General features: G+C 40.4%; 1 protein-coding gene and 1 non-coding gene across 8 annotated transcripts in view; one reads left to right on the forward strand and one right to left on the reverse strand.

The window, feature by feature from the left end:
• kug (FAT atypical cadherin kugelei) overlaps positions 1-16,433 on the forward strand; it is a 517,384-nt gene that overhangs the window by 332,594 nt on the left and 168,357 nt on the right. The gene's annotated exons all lie outside the window — the stretch shown is intronic.
• On the reverse strand, positions 7,972-8,044 carry TRNAR-ACG (transfer RNA arginine (anticodon ACG)). Its single transcript has one exon. It is a non-coding gene; the product is annotated as a tRNA-Arg (tRNA).

The raw sequence follows: 16,433 nt of genomic DNA on the forward strand, positions 1-16,433 counted from the left end.
GATTTTTATTCATAACTCCTCCGAATAACGATTTAACCATTCGCCAATATCCTTTTGCTGGAGCTAAATTTTGACTGCTCAACTCAGGTACCCATAGTCTTATTCGTAGTCGTTCCTTAACCACCGTCTTCCCTTAGGAAGGCAATATGGTCTTTAAGATAACAAAGGAAAGTTCTTTTGGACTTAGGGTCCAGACCTACAGCTTTAGCGTCCAGCCCTAGCGCCTGTAATTGGCGCTGTTTTACCTGAAGTGATAGGGCTCAGCGCCGAGTGGTCTTTTTCGTGTATACCGAATTATGTCAATGAATTTTACCAGAAACTGATAAAACATGTTTTTTTTAAGCATGATTCTATGTCAAAAACTTCCTTCATGTCCTGCTATACGTCCTTGAACTTCCCCTTATCACAATATAAACCCAATTGGGCCTTGTAAGGAAAAGGGGTTCTGTAAGGAGCGGCTGTGAATACAGCTCCATGACAAGTCATGACCACTCTTTAGTCCGACCTAGCGCCTCTGATTGGCTGCTGATATTGTCTGGACTCTTCGACGACTGGTCAATTTCGACGCAGAAGTGCCGTTGAATTGAAAAAATAATAAGATCTACCCTAGATTAGAAGTATACCTTGATCTACAGAAGATCAGAAGTATATACTTTGATCTACACAAGATTAGGAGTACAACTAGATCTACGCAAGATTGAGAGTATACCTTGATCTACACAAGTTGAGAAGTACACCTTGATCCACGGAAGATTAGAAGTATTCCTTGGGTTGAATGGTCGATTTCGACGCAGAAGTACCGATGAATTGAAAAAATAATGAGATCTACCCTAGATTAGAAGTATGCCTTGATCTACAAAAGATTAGAAGTATACCTTGATCTACGCAAGATTAAGAGTATACCTTAATTTGTCGAGAAGATTTGGCTTCGCGGTGGTTAGAACGTTGTGTTTAATCGTTGCGCGGGCCCCGCGAAAGTCAGTCGCACGCGATCATTAAAAAATCCGTAAAGTTTTGCAGCTCGAATGCCGGTGGCTCGCTGCACCGGGTGAATCAAACGTTTTCTCGGAACTTCCCGGTTTTCAATTAAAAATGCATCTAATTAATAATTGCCATGCCTCAAGAAACAATTTTCGAGGCCGCAGCTGCAGGCTCATCCTGCCGCGCGTTCCGCTCAGCCCCGCGATCAAACTTTTCATTCACTTCTGAACGATGTTTCCTGAACAATATTAATTATATTCGATGTTGGTCTCTTAATCGCGTTCCCTCCAGTTATGAAATACTATTAAACGGTCCATTGGGCCACCTAACTTTCCCGCCTTTTCTTATTGCCGGATTTTTTTTAACGCACTGGAAAAAAAACACATTGGATCTAGAGTCCAGACTTTTGAAAACATTGAAAAGAAAAAGGACTCTTGATTCAATCAGATCTAAGCTTACATCAAAAGGAAATCCGCTCAAATTAAGAGGCTTGGTTCTTGATTCAAGCTTAAATCAGATGGAATCAAGAGTATTTCCTGAACAATATTAATTATATTCGATGTTGTTGGTCTCTTAATCGCGTTCCCTCCAATTATGAAATACTATTAAACGGTCCATTGGGCCACCTAACTTTCCCGCCTTTTCTTATTGCCGGATTTTTTTTAACGCACTGGAAAAAAAACACATTGGATCTAGAGTCCAGACTTTTGAAAACATCGACAAGAAAAAATACTCTTGATTCAATCAGATTTAAGCTTAAATCGAAAGGAAATCCGCTCAAATTAAGAGGCTTGGTTCTTGATTCAAGCTTAAATCAGATGGAATCAAGAGTATTTCCTGAACAATTATAATTATATTCGATGTTGGTCTCTTAATCGGGTTCCCTCCAGTTATGAAATACTTTTAAACGGTCCATTGAGCGGCTCAACTTTCCCGCCTTTTCTTATTGCCGGATTTTTTTTAACACACCGGAAAAAAACACATTGGATCTAGAGTCCAGACTCTTAAAAACATCGACGAGAAAAAATACTCTTGATTCAATCGGATTTTTGCTTAAACAAGAACCAAGCCTCTTAATTTGAGCGGATTTCCTTTTGATTTAAGCTTAAATGGACCGCGTTAAACAGAAAGGAACCAAGCCACATGAGCTAGTGCCAAATTTAACATGGGAATTTGATTTTTTACGAGAGAGCGTTTGTGCGGATTCCTTTGGAAATTTTAAGGCATTTGCTTTGTATTATGGAGAAAATCCATAGAAATTTGCACAAAAATCCGCATAACCGTTTTCATGTGAAAAATTAAACTGCCCGGTTAAATTTGGCAATAGCTGATGTGGCTTGGTTCTTTTCTGTTTAACGCGGTCCAAATCTGATTGAATCAAGAGTATTTTTTCTTGTCAATGTTTTCTAGAGTCTGGACTAAAGATCCAATGTGTTTTTTTTCCAGTGTATTCGATAGCGGTTCGATGTATCGTTTGGTCCCAAAACAAAGGGTGCAAAACCTCAAACAAAAATTTTATGATTAAAGTAACAAAAGGTGAAAATAAGCAAATTCCTAACAACATCACTTTTGGTCGTCATTTTATATACTCATGAAAATAAAAAATCTATGACAAGAAAATCCGTTAACTCAGATTGCTCGATTGACTTTTGCAGCTTTGTCTAGATGTTGAACCAATCGATATCGATATAATCTCATCTGCCTGATTTATCGAATACGATCCATTTTCAATTATTTTTATTTACACACTGGAAAAAAAAAAAACATTGGATCTAGAGTCCAGACTCTTAAAAACATCGACAAGAAAAAGTACTCTTGATTCAATCAGAATCCAGCTTAAATCAAGAACCAAGCCTCTTAGTTTATGCGGATTTCGTTTTGATTCAAGCAAAAATCCGATTGAATCAAGAGTTTTTTTTCTTGTCAATGTTTTCAAGAGTCTGAACTCTAGATCCAATGTTTTTTTTTTTTTTTCCAGTGCATTAGTCAAGAGTTCGATAGACAGGGAACGACGATCGATCGAACTTCTTTTTCTGTGCGGGGGAGGAAAAATTTTACTGCTACTATTTCTTTTTCTGAAACGTCGGGTATTGGTTCAGGACTTGAGGTGGTCGCATGGTCGGCCCTTTTAGCATAGAGCTTTCCCGAGCTTTCCCCCTCGGGCGGTGATGGTCGTATTTTACGACAACTTTTAAAAGTGGAGTTTCCAGAGTTTCCGTCCGGATGCACGGTCAGAGTGCGGCGATGATGCGCTAAGAATAAACCTCGTATGGACATTCAAACGTTGCCAATGTCGACTGATAAAAATCGAATTTTTCTGAGGATCAATGCATATCATTCCTCGATTTTTTTTCTCAGAATTTCATTCAAACTTCAATCTGCAGCATCCGAAAATTAAGAATCTACTTGTTTATAACTTGTTCGTAAAATTAGTGTCTTTTTAGATGGAATGTGTCAAAGTTGGAAAGTTCAAACGACGTTTTTCTTTCGGATGCGCTTGGATCCCGATAAGACGAGCAGGTGCAGTTAACCACGCTCCAAACAACAATTAACTTCTTTTTTTTTATCTCACACTCACCGGCCGACTCAAACATCAATTAACCCACCAACAAAAGCTCCAATTCATTGGAGCTTCTCGATAGCGTTAAAAATGTCCCCGAGACTGAGCTTTATCCTTTTTAAGCTCAATAAATTAATGTACGTTCTAAACCATGCATAGAAAAAGTAACCAGCCCGCAGCGATTGTCGATTTGTTACCTTTGATATATTTAAACACTATAGGTATCTAATATCTTCAATTTAAATTAGTGTGGTTTAAAATGAATTTACTTTCTAATTCATTAGATTTATCTACTAGTTTAACTCCACTCAAGAGTTCTGTAAATTACTGTGTAAGGACCTTTTGCATTAGGTAGTTTTAACGAAAATCAGACCCACTAAATGTTACAGAGGTTACCTCGTTTTCGCTCGTTATCTCTCTTACAAAAAAAGAAGGTTGAACTCTGCTTTGGCGGAGAGGTCTTGAAATCAGGGTTGCAATTTTTCATGAAAAATGAAATTTTGACATGTCATGTGAAATATTTCATAAAATTTCAGAGAAATATGAAAAGTGTTGAAAAATATTTTTCGAAATTAAATGCAAAATTAAGTGAAAGCAGGCGACGTTTTTTTTATTTTGATGTTTTCTTAGTGCGTGTTATTTTTTTCATATTTTTCACAACTTTGTGAAATTTCATGAAATATTTCACGAAAATTTTCAATATATCATATTTTTCATTTCACCCGTACAACCCTGCTTAAAATTAGCGGAAAAGTCAGAATCTGAATCTGAGTAAGAATGTTTTTCTGGTTGCCCAGACATTTGACAAAATGCCTATTTTGATTGTTTGCCTGCGACATATCCGCGAAAAGTGAACAGCCGTTCGTCAAGACCGATTTTTTGCTCACTTACCAAAAAAATTGACCAGGGGTGCGGAAGATCCCTCGTTTTCACATTATTCAGTGAGCTTGCGTCTGAATAACCTTTTGTCGAAGGGAAGAGTGCAGGTCGAAGAACGCGCTCAGCAGTTTTCTTCTCGGAAGAAAGCCGCGCGCTGAAGGGTTCAGCGTGCACGAGGAAACACTCTCGACAGTTTTATTCACAAAAACGGACGCGTTTGACAGTTTTCCGTACAAAAATTATTCATGCTTGACAGTTTTCTCCACAAGAACCAATATTATAAGGAAGTTTTCAACTTTCCTCACCAAAATGAAATGCTTTCGATAGTGTCCTCGAAGTAAAAAAAAAGAACAGTGTAAAAGTTTTTATTTTGGACGATTGGACGTGAATGTATACATTGATAGTGTTACGTTAAGGAAAAGCTATGTATATCGATTCTATCTCATTGGTAGTATTGAAAGGAGGGTATGGATTCGATCGGCATGAATCGATCGAAAAGTTAAAACGTGGACCGATTGACGTGATTTGGTCGACACCGATCCGATATTCACGGATCCGTCGATTGATTCACGGTTGTCGATCGAATCTGTGTCGACCAAATCACGTTGATCGGTCCACCAGTGGCGTGGCGTGAATTGCGATTTATCGATTGTTATGCCATTTAAATCTATGGAGAAGGATGGATAAACAGGGTGATCGCAGCGAACACCTTACTAATCGATTCTTTACCATAGGTTTAGATGGCATAACAATCGATACATCGCAATTCACGCCACGCCATTGCGGTCCACGTTTCAACTTTTCGATCGACCATGTCCATCGAATCCATACCCTCCGTATTGAAAGTGGTTATATCATTAGAATTGTTATTATTTGAACCGAATTCGATTTCACTGAGAATCCCAATAGTGAACTAGCCACTAATATTGGCTGGCTATTATCGAACTGCGTATTTTATAAACAACTTTTGTGAATTTTTCTCCTTCTAGCTTACTATCTCTGAAGTTACTTAATACGGGTATTATCGAACTACATATTTAGTAAACGATTTTTGCGAACTTTTCTCCCTTCACTGAACAAAAATTCTCGGCGTTTTTACCATGGTCCGTTGGTACCTTTACCATCTCACTTTTCTTACTAATTATTGGTAATTTTACCAAGACGGACTGGTAAGCTTACCTAAAAACCGGTATTTTTACTGTTTTTTTCAGGTAAGAATACCCTTTTTATTGGTAATCAATTCCCGATAACTTTGCCATTTCATCTCGGTAATTCTACCACAGTCGATAAAAAATATTGGCGATTTTACCAAGGTCCAGTAAAATTACCGAGAAAGTTCAATAATTTTACCGAGATTTCTCGATAAAATTACCAATTCCATAAATGGCAATTTTACCAGGAGAAAACTGGGATCAAATAGAACCCTGAATTCTTGGTAATTTTACCCTTTTCTTAGTAAATACACCGAGATTTTGCTTTCAGTGCGATTTTTGCGAACTTTTCTCCCTTTAGTGTACTATCTTCAACTCGACTGTCGATATGGCAGCAGCGTCAACTTAAGCCGCGGCGGCAACATGATTCGTGTGCAGCTCATCATTAAATCAAGCCGCAGCGTTGCCCGAATCCACGGAGGAATCCCACCGTTCCCCACAGGTTTATCCGGCGGATTAATTTAATTAAATGCACGATTTGGCGACGGCGCGGTGCTCCCACGAGTGCCCTATCCCCTGTATCGCGTGCAGAAGCGTTTTCCCGTCGTGTTTAAAATATGCGATAATTGGAGTGGACAGGCTCAAGTTTGCGATACCCCGCAAATTTGTCGTCTGTGTGTTGTGCATGCTTTTGCTCTCGCGGATTGCGTAATGAAGGAAGTCGATCGATTCGGAGGAAGGAGTGTGGATGGTCGAGATGAAGGAGGAGGATTCTGGCAAATCGGTGCACGGATCACTGGTAAAAAAAACCTCTTGGTTCAAGAGTGCAGTTTCTTGTCGCCGGATTTAAGAGTCTGGACTCTTGTCTCAAAGCAAAATCCGCTTGAATCCATGCAAAATCCTTGAGTACCTATATTGAGAGAGTATGGCCACTGGGGTTACCACCTCTGATTGGCTCAGCCATCTTAGGCTGAAAGGAGCCCTTAGGACCCAAAAATGGCGGACGCCATAAATTAATGTAATGCATAATGACTCAAAATGTAGTTTTCTTTGCTTATCGTAACGAGAAATTTACCCAAATGCACTATTGCGACATCTTTACATATTTTTAAGGCTAATCGTGTGCAATTTTTGAGAAAAATTATCGTAGATGTAGTAAGGTTGGCAGCAAGTGCGGTTGGTGATAACCGTCAAAAGTTGGCAATGACCCCCCTCCCATCCTCAAGAACCAAAACAAAGCACCGCCATTTTTGGGTCCTAAGCCTCTCCATGGGGCCCAGTGGCCATACTCTCTAAATATAGGTACTCTAGCAAATCGGTGCACGGATCACTGGTAAACAAAACCTCTTGGTTCAAGAGTGCAGTTTCTTGTCGCCGGATTTAAGAGTCTGGACTCTTGTTTCAAAGCAAAATCCGCTTGAATCAATGCAGAATCCGCTTGAATCAATGCAAAATCCGCTTGAATCAATGCAAAATCCGCTTGAATCAATGCAAAATCCGCTTGAAACAAGAGTTCAAGACTCATAAATCAACTGCAAGACAGAAGACAAGAAACTGCACTCTTAAGTCAATGCAATGCGACATTGGTCCAAGAGGTTTGTTTTTACCAGTGATTATGAAAAATTGGAGTGGCTACTGGATTGTCCGGCTGAATCTCGTAGTTTTCTAGACGATGAAACGTAACTACTCCATTCCACGGTTTGAAAATTGACTAAAACAATCCAATTTTTTTACAAGAACACGACTGTGCAATTTATGTCTAAAATGTTTTTAATTTTCGCGAGTGATCGGAAGGAATATGAGGGACATTTTTAATTAGGTACACGGAAAAAAAAGGATAGTCCGATTTTTATCCTATAATCCTTTGTAACCTAGGATATACCTTATTTTTGCTGTGTAAGGTTCATTTGTCAGTAAAAATACAATCTACAAGTAGAAGTGTAGCAGCTTTGAAATACTGATACGTTCCGGGTTCTACGTTCTTTGTCCCCTCTGCATTAAAAATTTGATCTACTCTGGGGTAAATTTTCGTCGAATTTGAAAATTTTGAGGGAATGCTTTCTAAATTGTTAAACCTGTTCTCCATTTTCTCAAACAATCTTTGTCCCCTCTTTACGAATCATACCCCAATACCTCGCAAAATTTGCTGAAATAACGCCCGTGAGGACATCTGGTATTCTTAGGTAAACGCCGAACTAATTCCTTTAGTATTAACGGGAATGTCGCCCATAGAGAAACACGGCCCACATGGTCTGTATGTTTTTCTGATTAGAATCTCTATAAATTGATGTCCACGTCGAAAATCAAAATTTTTAGGTAATTTACCAGAGGTGCCCACAGATGGCTCTGCCACGACAGCTCGACCAACATTTTTTGTCCTAGGCTCGGTAAAATATTGGTCGACCTTGCCAGGATTCGAACCTGGAATCTTCTGATCCGTAGTCAGACGCGTTATCCGTTGCGCCACAAGGCCGCGGTGATCGTCACTGGGACCTCCACGCGGGTTTGATGATTCCAGTTGTTCAAACAAATAGAAATCCCACGATGGGTAGCACATGCAACTGACAATGATAGAAGATCGTCATATTGATAACCTCATGACCTCTCCACAGATTATGCAGTAAATCATGAGTGAATGCATTTATCAATTTAATAGTCTCCATTAATGCACTAAAGCAATAAAGCACGGTTGTTGTGCGGTTGCACGGTCGTAACGCCACAAGGGAATCCACGGTAGCAAAACCGTAGTTCAATACAGTCAATTCATATTTTAAGGGGGGTTTGGGGGAAAAGAGCTGTACCTCCGGAGGGAGGGAGGGGTGTATTTTGTGGAAGCGCTATCAAACGAAGTCTTGTCTGATCCTAAAAATTTATTCTGAAAATATTCGCGTTTAACCTCGAGACATTTTGTAAACCTGTTACGATCATACCCTCACCTGGTTTCGTGGTTCTTTTTCTTTTTTTTAAAAAAAAAAAAATCATATTTTAAGGGAGCGACTTTGGGGAAAAGAGCTGTACTTCTCAAGGGAGGAAGGGGGGTATTCTGAGGAAGCGCTAAACAACGAAAAGTCTTATTTTGATCCCAAAAAGCCATACTGGAAATATTCGCGTTTAACCTCGAGACATTTTGTAAACCTGTTACGATTATACCCTCACCCGGTTTCGTGGTTCTTTTTCTTTTTTTTAAAAAAAAAAAAAAAAAAAAAAAAAATAATATTTTAAGGGAGCGACTTAGGGGAAAAGAGCTGTACTTCTCAAGGGAGGAAGGGGGGTATTCTGAGGAAGCGCTATACAACGAAAAGTCTTATTTTGATCCCAAAAAGCCATACTGGAAATATTCGCGTTTAACGTTTAACTTCGAGACATTTTGTATAGCTGCCGCCGTCATATCCTCACCTGGTTTCGTGGTTTCTCTTTAAAGAAAACCCAAAATCATATTTAAGGGAGCGACTTAGAGGAAAAGAGCTGTACCTCTGATAGAAGGGAGGGGAGTATTTTGAGGAAGCGCTATAAAAGGGAAAGTCTTATTTTGATCAGGGTGGCAAAATGTCATGAAAAATAAAATCTTGTTTCACGTGAAATATTTCATGAAATTTCTGAAATTTATGGAAGATATTGAAAAATAACGGTTCCTTCTCATGTTTCGAAGAATGTGAAAATTGTGACGTTCTTCTATTTTTGTGTGTTTGAGTGCGGGTTGCATACTCCAGCCCCTGAAAAATATGAAACATTTCACAGCCTCGCGAAATTTCATGAATTATTTCACTGAAATTTACAATCTTTCATTTCTTTCTTACGTTTCATGCCACCCTGCGGACTGATTTTTGAAATTGATGGACAAAGCTATAGACAAAGAAGACATAGGGAGTATGGAGCGATCCTATTAGTTGAAATGGGTGGTTCCTATAGACAAAGTGAGAAAATGGTAGACTAATTGTGGGGGATCGCTGGTTGCCGTTAGTTAGTCTATTACCTCTTTTGTCCATTGCAACCACCCGCTTTCACCAATAGGATCTCTCCCTATCTCGTCTGTCTCCTTTATCTATAGCTTTGTCCATCAATTTCAATAATCAGCCCGCTGGATCCGAAGAGACTTTTTTTCCGGTGATTTGTTATCCTAACAAATTACTTTGCGAAAACTCGCCTTTCGAAGTGTGCGTGGACCCCGACATTCATCAATCACCGCACAGTGGATCGAGTCAATGAGAGAGGTCGTACATGAAAATTTTTACTAAAACCGCAAATTTTTATGTTTAATTCGTCAAATTTCTATTTCAAGGGGTGCTACCAGAATAAAATATCACGAGGAAACCAATGGACCCACTTTTAGAACCTCAAACTTTTGTAAAAACGGAGTTATAAGCGTTTCAAGTTTCCAAATTTTGTCGGACCTCTCCTATTGACTCTCTCCACTTTGGCGAATTTTATTCGATTTTTGCTTGAAATCAGGCCGCTGATTTTGATCCCAAAAATTGATTCTGAAAATATTCGCGCTCAACTTCGAGACACCCTGTATACCGGCCACGATCCTATTCTCACGTGGTTTCGCGGTTTTCTCCCGTCGCCGACGCGACGCTACGCTCCGCCACGAGAATCGCTCAAAACGCTTTCGTCGCTCGCGAAAAGCCAAACCGCGGGAAATACACTCTCCTCCCCCTCCCCCCTCTCCCCCCCTCCCCCGGAGCGGCGGAACTTCTTTGATCGCGCCTGAAATTAAATTTATTGCCCTCGTTTAACCGAACGACCGGCGCGGCGTTTATCAGCCGCGCGTGTCAGAATTTTGACAAATCTAATTTGTCGCGCCACTGTGCCGCGCTCGGCTGAGCTTGCGGACGCTCGCGATTCGCAATTTATGCGTCGGGGCCCCAGGAAAATTTAGCGAGAAAAACGCTGTAGAGTTGAATGTACCGTTTAGAGAGGTTTTTTTTTTTCAATCTCAGCCTTTGAAGGTGTCTTGTTTGCGTGTGTACGGAGAGAGAATTTGTTGATTGCTTTGTTATTTTTTTGTCGTTTTGAGTTTGACGGGATCTACGACCCTCTCGTTTACGTACGATGAACGATACGTACAACTAAACTAACCTCTCGGCAAAGCGGGAAGTATCGCCAGATTTTGAAGGTGTTCTAAGCGTTCGGTTGGGTCACGCAACTAAACTAACCTCCCGGAGAAGCGGGAAGTATCGCCAGATTTTGAAGGTGTTCTAAGCGCTCAGTTGGGTCACACAACTAAACTACCCTCCCGGCAATGCGGGATGTATAGGCAGTATTTGAAGGCTGTCCCGGCGTTCACACACTAACAGTTAACTAAGCGTTCACTAAAACTTGCCAGGTTCCAAAATATTTTCAGGCAGATTTAACATTTATTTCAGTCATATAAGATTAAGCAGACGACTGTGATGTGAGCCTTATAAATGCATTATCGATCTATCGTTGTATCGATATGTATCGTTTAGAAAGGTTTTTTTTCTCAATCTTAGCCTTTGAATGTATTTGTGTGTACACTAGGGTGTCTACAAGTCCGGAATTTCCGGAAAGTCCGGAAATAGTACTGATTTTTTAAGTAATCTGACTTTTGTGTAATGATCATTAATCGCGCTCAAGTCAATTTTGCGTTTGCTTCTTACAATCGTCCTTGAAAATTCAGAGAAACTTTTCTTTCATAAACCTTGAAAAGTCATAAAACGTCGAAATTCACGGCAACTTTTCACCCCACGCAATGAAAAGTCAGTTCTACGTCCAGGAAATCACAAACGCCCTGAAAAAATCAAGAGAAGCTCCGGAAAATTCTCGCTCCAAAACCTCAACAAGTTAGGAAAAAGTCGAGAAATTTCAAAATCCATGGAATCTTTTCACCCTAAGTTATGAAAACTCAATTCTACGTCTACGAAATTACAAACGCACTGGAAGGAAAAACACATTGGATCTGGAGTCTAGACTCTTGAAAACCTTGACAAGAAAAAAGAGTCTTGATTCAATCAGATTTAAGCTTAAATCAAAAGGAAATCCGCTCAAATTAAGAGCCTTGGTTCTTGATTTAAGCTTAAATCTGATTGAATCAAGAGTTTTTTTTTCTTGTCGATGTTTTTAAGAGTCTGGACTCTAGATCCAATGTGTTTTTTTCCAGTGCGCCTTCGAAAAATCATGGAAAATTCTCTCTCCAAATCCTCGGAAGTCAGGAAAAGTCGAGAAATTCCAAAATTCATTGAAACTTTTCACCCTAAGTTACGAAAACTCAATTCTACGTCTACAAAATTCCAAACGCCATTGAAAAATCATGGAAAATCCTCTCCCCAAATCCTCGAAAGTCAGAAAAAGTCGAGAAATTTCAAAATTCATGGAAACTTTTCACCCTAAGTTATGAAAACTCAATTCTGCGTCTATAAAATTACAAACGCCTTCGAAAAATCATGGAAAATTCTCTCCCCAAATCCTCGAAAGTCAGGAAAAGTCGAGAAATTTCAAAATTCAAGGAAACTTGTCATCGCGTTTCATTACACGCGGTGGCAAGTCAATTTTGCGTTTTGGAAATTACGAGCGTCCCCTCCCTCCGTCTCCTCTCCCGCGACTTATTCATCACGGGATTTCGCGGAACCCGATTCCGGAGGCCCCGGCCACGCACCCGCTGGAAGAGATCCCGCCAAGCGTTAGTCATCCCGTCAAGGGATGACGGTGCATCCACGCGAAGGGTCGCGATCGCGTCGGGGGCGGGGGATGCAAGTGCAGCGTGATGGAGCCTTTACGAGGCCATTAACGGAGCCTAATCCTCCGATTTATGAACTGGGATATCGAAAGAACGCCGCCATGAATAATACGCGGGTGGCGTTCATTACCAGCGGCGTATGGCGCACTTTGCGATGTATCGATCGAACTGTCATTTAAACCTATGGAAAAGGATCGATAACGCAACGAGCACCTTGATAATCGATTCTTTACCGCAGCTTCAAATGGGGAATATCGATAGTCGATCATTCACGCCTCGATACTGTTCATTACGCGGCCCGTGCGCAAGGCGGCATTTCGAGCACTTTCACCACCGACTTTATTCTGCCATGCTAAGGAAATATGGCGTATGAACCTCCAGGCGTTGACAAATTTCCTTTGATAAAACACGAATTTCCTGGTAAACTTATGAATATTTTCCTTCCAATTTTCCAGATAATTTTGCTCGCAATTTCACCTAAAGTTCCTGAAAATTTCAAGGGAAAATATTCATAACTTTCCTCAAAAATACAAATTTTATCGAAGGAAATTTGGCATCTCTCGAATGTTCATACGGCGTTCTTCCTTAGCCTGGCAGTATTGTCGGCCCTTGTCAATCTTCCACCGCCCGAGGGGTGGATCGACGGGGCTTATTCCTTGTTTTTAACGGCTACGTAAATGAGGCTGCCGCTTCGTCAGCGGAAAAGTTGCCGCGTTGTGCGGCAACAACAAGGCTAAAAATACAGCCAAAAATCCGAGACGTTTGGTCTCAAAACTGAGTCATTTTCGTTCGGAAAATAAATTAAATATTGAAAAATATATACGAAAAACCCGGTGCTCTTCTCGGATTTTGTTCACCAACACGTTGGTCTCTTGTTTTTTTGTCGATATTTTTAAATTTTTAATTTATTTTCCGGCTGAAAATGACTCGGTTTTTGGTCAAAACTTCTTGGGGTATAAGTTGTATTTTTAGCATTGTTTCCCGTTTTTTCTCCTTGTTTATTTTTTCATGTTACCATTATCTCGTGCTGCTCCGTGAAAATGTGCATCTCTCATATATTTCGAGGCTCACCCCAGGAATGCTTCAACTCCTCTTTCCCGCAACCCTGCAGTTTTGTTTAATCACGCTTCCTCAGAATCGACAGCGGTGCATTTCTGAGTGCAGAACTGTACAGTGGAGCCGCAGGGCACGCTGAAGGCTATTGTCTCCCCAGGGATGAGGGTTGATTCCTTCCTAATCTGGACGTTGTTGAGCGCATCGCCCATTGTGATTCGGACAAAACCAGACGCAATAAGCGAGCCCCGAAGAGTGTGCACGCGCACCCCTCTGATAATTCCCTCCTCCCGGATCAAGGTCAGGGGTGGGTGGGGGTGGGTCCCGCTCGGGCAGCTCTTCCAGGAGTCGATTCCCGATTGCCGCAGCAGATGGCGCGTTAGTCCCGGTGGCGGTAAATGGCCCGAAAATCATCGGATGGAACCCAGTTCGGGACATTTTACGTCCTTGACCAATAATCTCCTAAATTACCCGGCCAAGTGTCTCAGTGGCGTGGCGTGAATTGCGATATATCGATTGTAATGCCATTAAAACCTATGGAAAAAGATCGATAAACAGGGTGTTCGCAGCGAACACCTTAATGATCGATTCTTTACCATAGGTTTAAATGTCATAACAATCGATACATCGCAATTCACGCCACGCCACTGAAATGTCTCCCTCTCAGTCTCGTGCTGCCGTGTTGAGGAAGAACGCCGTGTGAACATTCGAGAGTTGCCGAATTTCCGCGGATAAAATATATATTTTGGAGAAAAGTTATGAATATTTTTCCTTGAAGCATTCAAGTATTTTAAATTATGTTACGAACAAAATTGTCTGAAAAATTGGAAGACAAATATTTGAAACCTTCCGAACAAATTCGTATTTTATTAAAGAAAACTTGGCAACGCCTGAAGGTTCTTACGGCGTTCTTGCCTAATGCAGCAACATGGAGGCGAGTGATTTTATGTCTCTTCCCGGAGATCTGTTTTATTGCTCATGTCACTCAACGGAAATGGACCTGTCCGTATACATCTGCACGAATCATCCGCAAATGCAATTTACGAAAATCGCTTCCCTTGTCAAAGGACTGGACCCTCCGAATGGAGTTGAGTATCCCATAAAATGTCGTAATTTTGATGAAATTTAAACAATGCATCGGGATTATTTACTTCGCTCTCCAAAAGATTTGAAGTCTTTCGTGGATGACTCACGCTAGTAACTCGCGTCGACAAACATGTTCCAACGACTCAGCATTTTGGGTATTACTCATGTTTTCACTTTATTTTTAAAGGCACATGAAGTCCTAAAGTGCGGAAATGTCGAAGTAGTTTCGGAAGCACTGAAAAACACTGACAATGTAAGAACTGTCCGGAATATTTCAGTGTTGTTCGCGTTGGTCGGAGTCGTTATCCTAATAGTTATGCAACAAGCAATCCCGCGGTGTATGGCAATAACCGGAGTTCGTTAGGATCCTTATTTCGTGAGTGTTTTGCTCAGTCAAGAGACTTATGTGGTAGACATAAAAAGATACTCAAAAAGTACTTAATTTCTCGCCAAGAGGGGTTGCTCGTTTTTTGTAAAGCTTTGAAAGCATCAGACTATGTGGCTGGCATCGATTGTCATTGAAAGCACCTTTAAAAAGGGTGTGAAAAAGCCGTAAAATGGTAGCTATGCGACATTAAAGTGCCATAGTTCAATTTTAGCCGCGTAATTTTAGGAAAAGGTTTTCAAAGGTGCAATGATTTGGATTGTATTAATCAGGATGTACCCAAGTCATATTCTGAGAATAAAATGAAATAATTTAGGAGTTGTTTTGAGTCCTACTAGCCATACATCTTCGATTAAAAATTCAAATTTGAATGTTTATATTCTACATTAAGTTTTTGGAGGAATAAAACTTTGAACCTTTTTCTTTCGGTTCAATCTCGATGTAATTTGTTTAATTTCAGATAAAGTCGGTCTATTTCAAAATATCATAGCTCATCGCAAACTTCATCAGATGTCACCATTTAATTTTGAAATCTTCCAAATCTCTGTCTCTCTCTTAAACTCAATTTGTATGCCTTCATGTGCATACTTCGGGTGCGTGACCAGTTAGTAAATTACTCACAAACCGATAGAAAAAGGTTCGAAGTTTTATTCCTCCAAAAAACTTGATGTAAAATATAAACCTTCAATTTTAAATTTTTGACCGAGGATGTGTGGCTAGTCGAGCTCAAAACATTTCCTAACTGATTTCATTTCGTTCTCAGAATATAACTTGGGTGCATCCTGATTAATTCAGTCGAAATCATTGCACGTTCGTAAACCTTTCCTAAAATTATATTATTAGTCCTTAGAAAAAATTTCAAGGAGAAAAAAAAAGTAAAAGAAACAATGAATGCCCGTATATTTGCTCTGCGGCCATACTTTCCTATAAAAGCGGCCGTACGAAATCGCCATATTTTCATCTCCTGACTTCCGTAGACACCCTGCATTAGCCCATCTAATCACAAGCTAAACCTTAAGGGTCTCCGTCAATTAATTTTTACGGAGGGACTGAAAGCATGGGATCCATTAGTATGCCATAATCCTTTTGTAGTCTGCACGATCCATTTAACGATGATTTAATATCCACGGAACCGCATCCACGCTAGGCCACGGTTCCACAAGCAGTGCGCGACGCGAATTCATCCGTGCGGTATAGAGCCACGCTATTGGCTACTCTGGATTCTGCTGTAAAATTGCAAATCAACGACGATTGATGCATCAACAACAATTTGCAACGAGGAACTTATATATTTGACTCAATTTAAAAATAATGTATGTGCAAGTAGTGTCCCTATGCAGATAAATGATTTTATGTTCGAGCCAAAAGTTTTAGTTCCTCATTGCGAAATGTAGTATTACCGCCAGCAGATCATGAAGGAGATGTCTCTATTCGCGTCACTCTTGGGGGACGCACGTTTCGCCTTCAATTAAAGACGATACCACCGGCGGTCACACGGAAGCGTGAATAGTGGTATCATTTTCATCGATATGTGATCCAAGCGCCTTGTACAGGTCGAGTCACGCTGAAGTGAAGCGCATTTCGCCTTCAATTAGAGACGATACCACCGGCGGTCACACCGAAGCTTGAATAGTGGTATTA

Source organism: Bemisia tabaci, chromosome 10 (genome assembly GCF_918797505.1).
Source record: "Bemisia tabaci chromosome 10, PGI_BMITA_v3".
In the NCBI taxonomy this organism is placed as follows: domain Eukaryota; kingdom Metazoa; phylum Arthropoda; class Insecta; order Hemiptera; family Aleyrodidae; genus Bemisia; species Bemisia tabaci.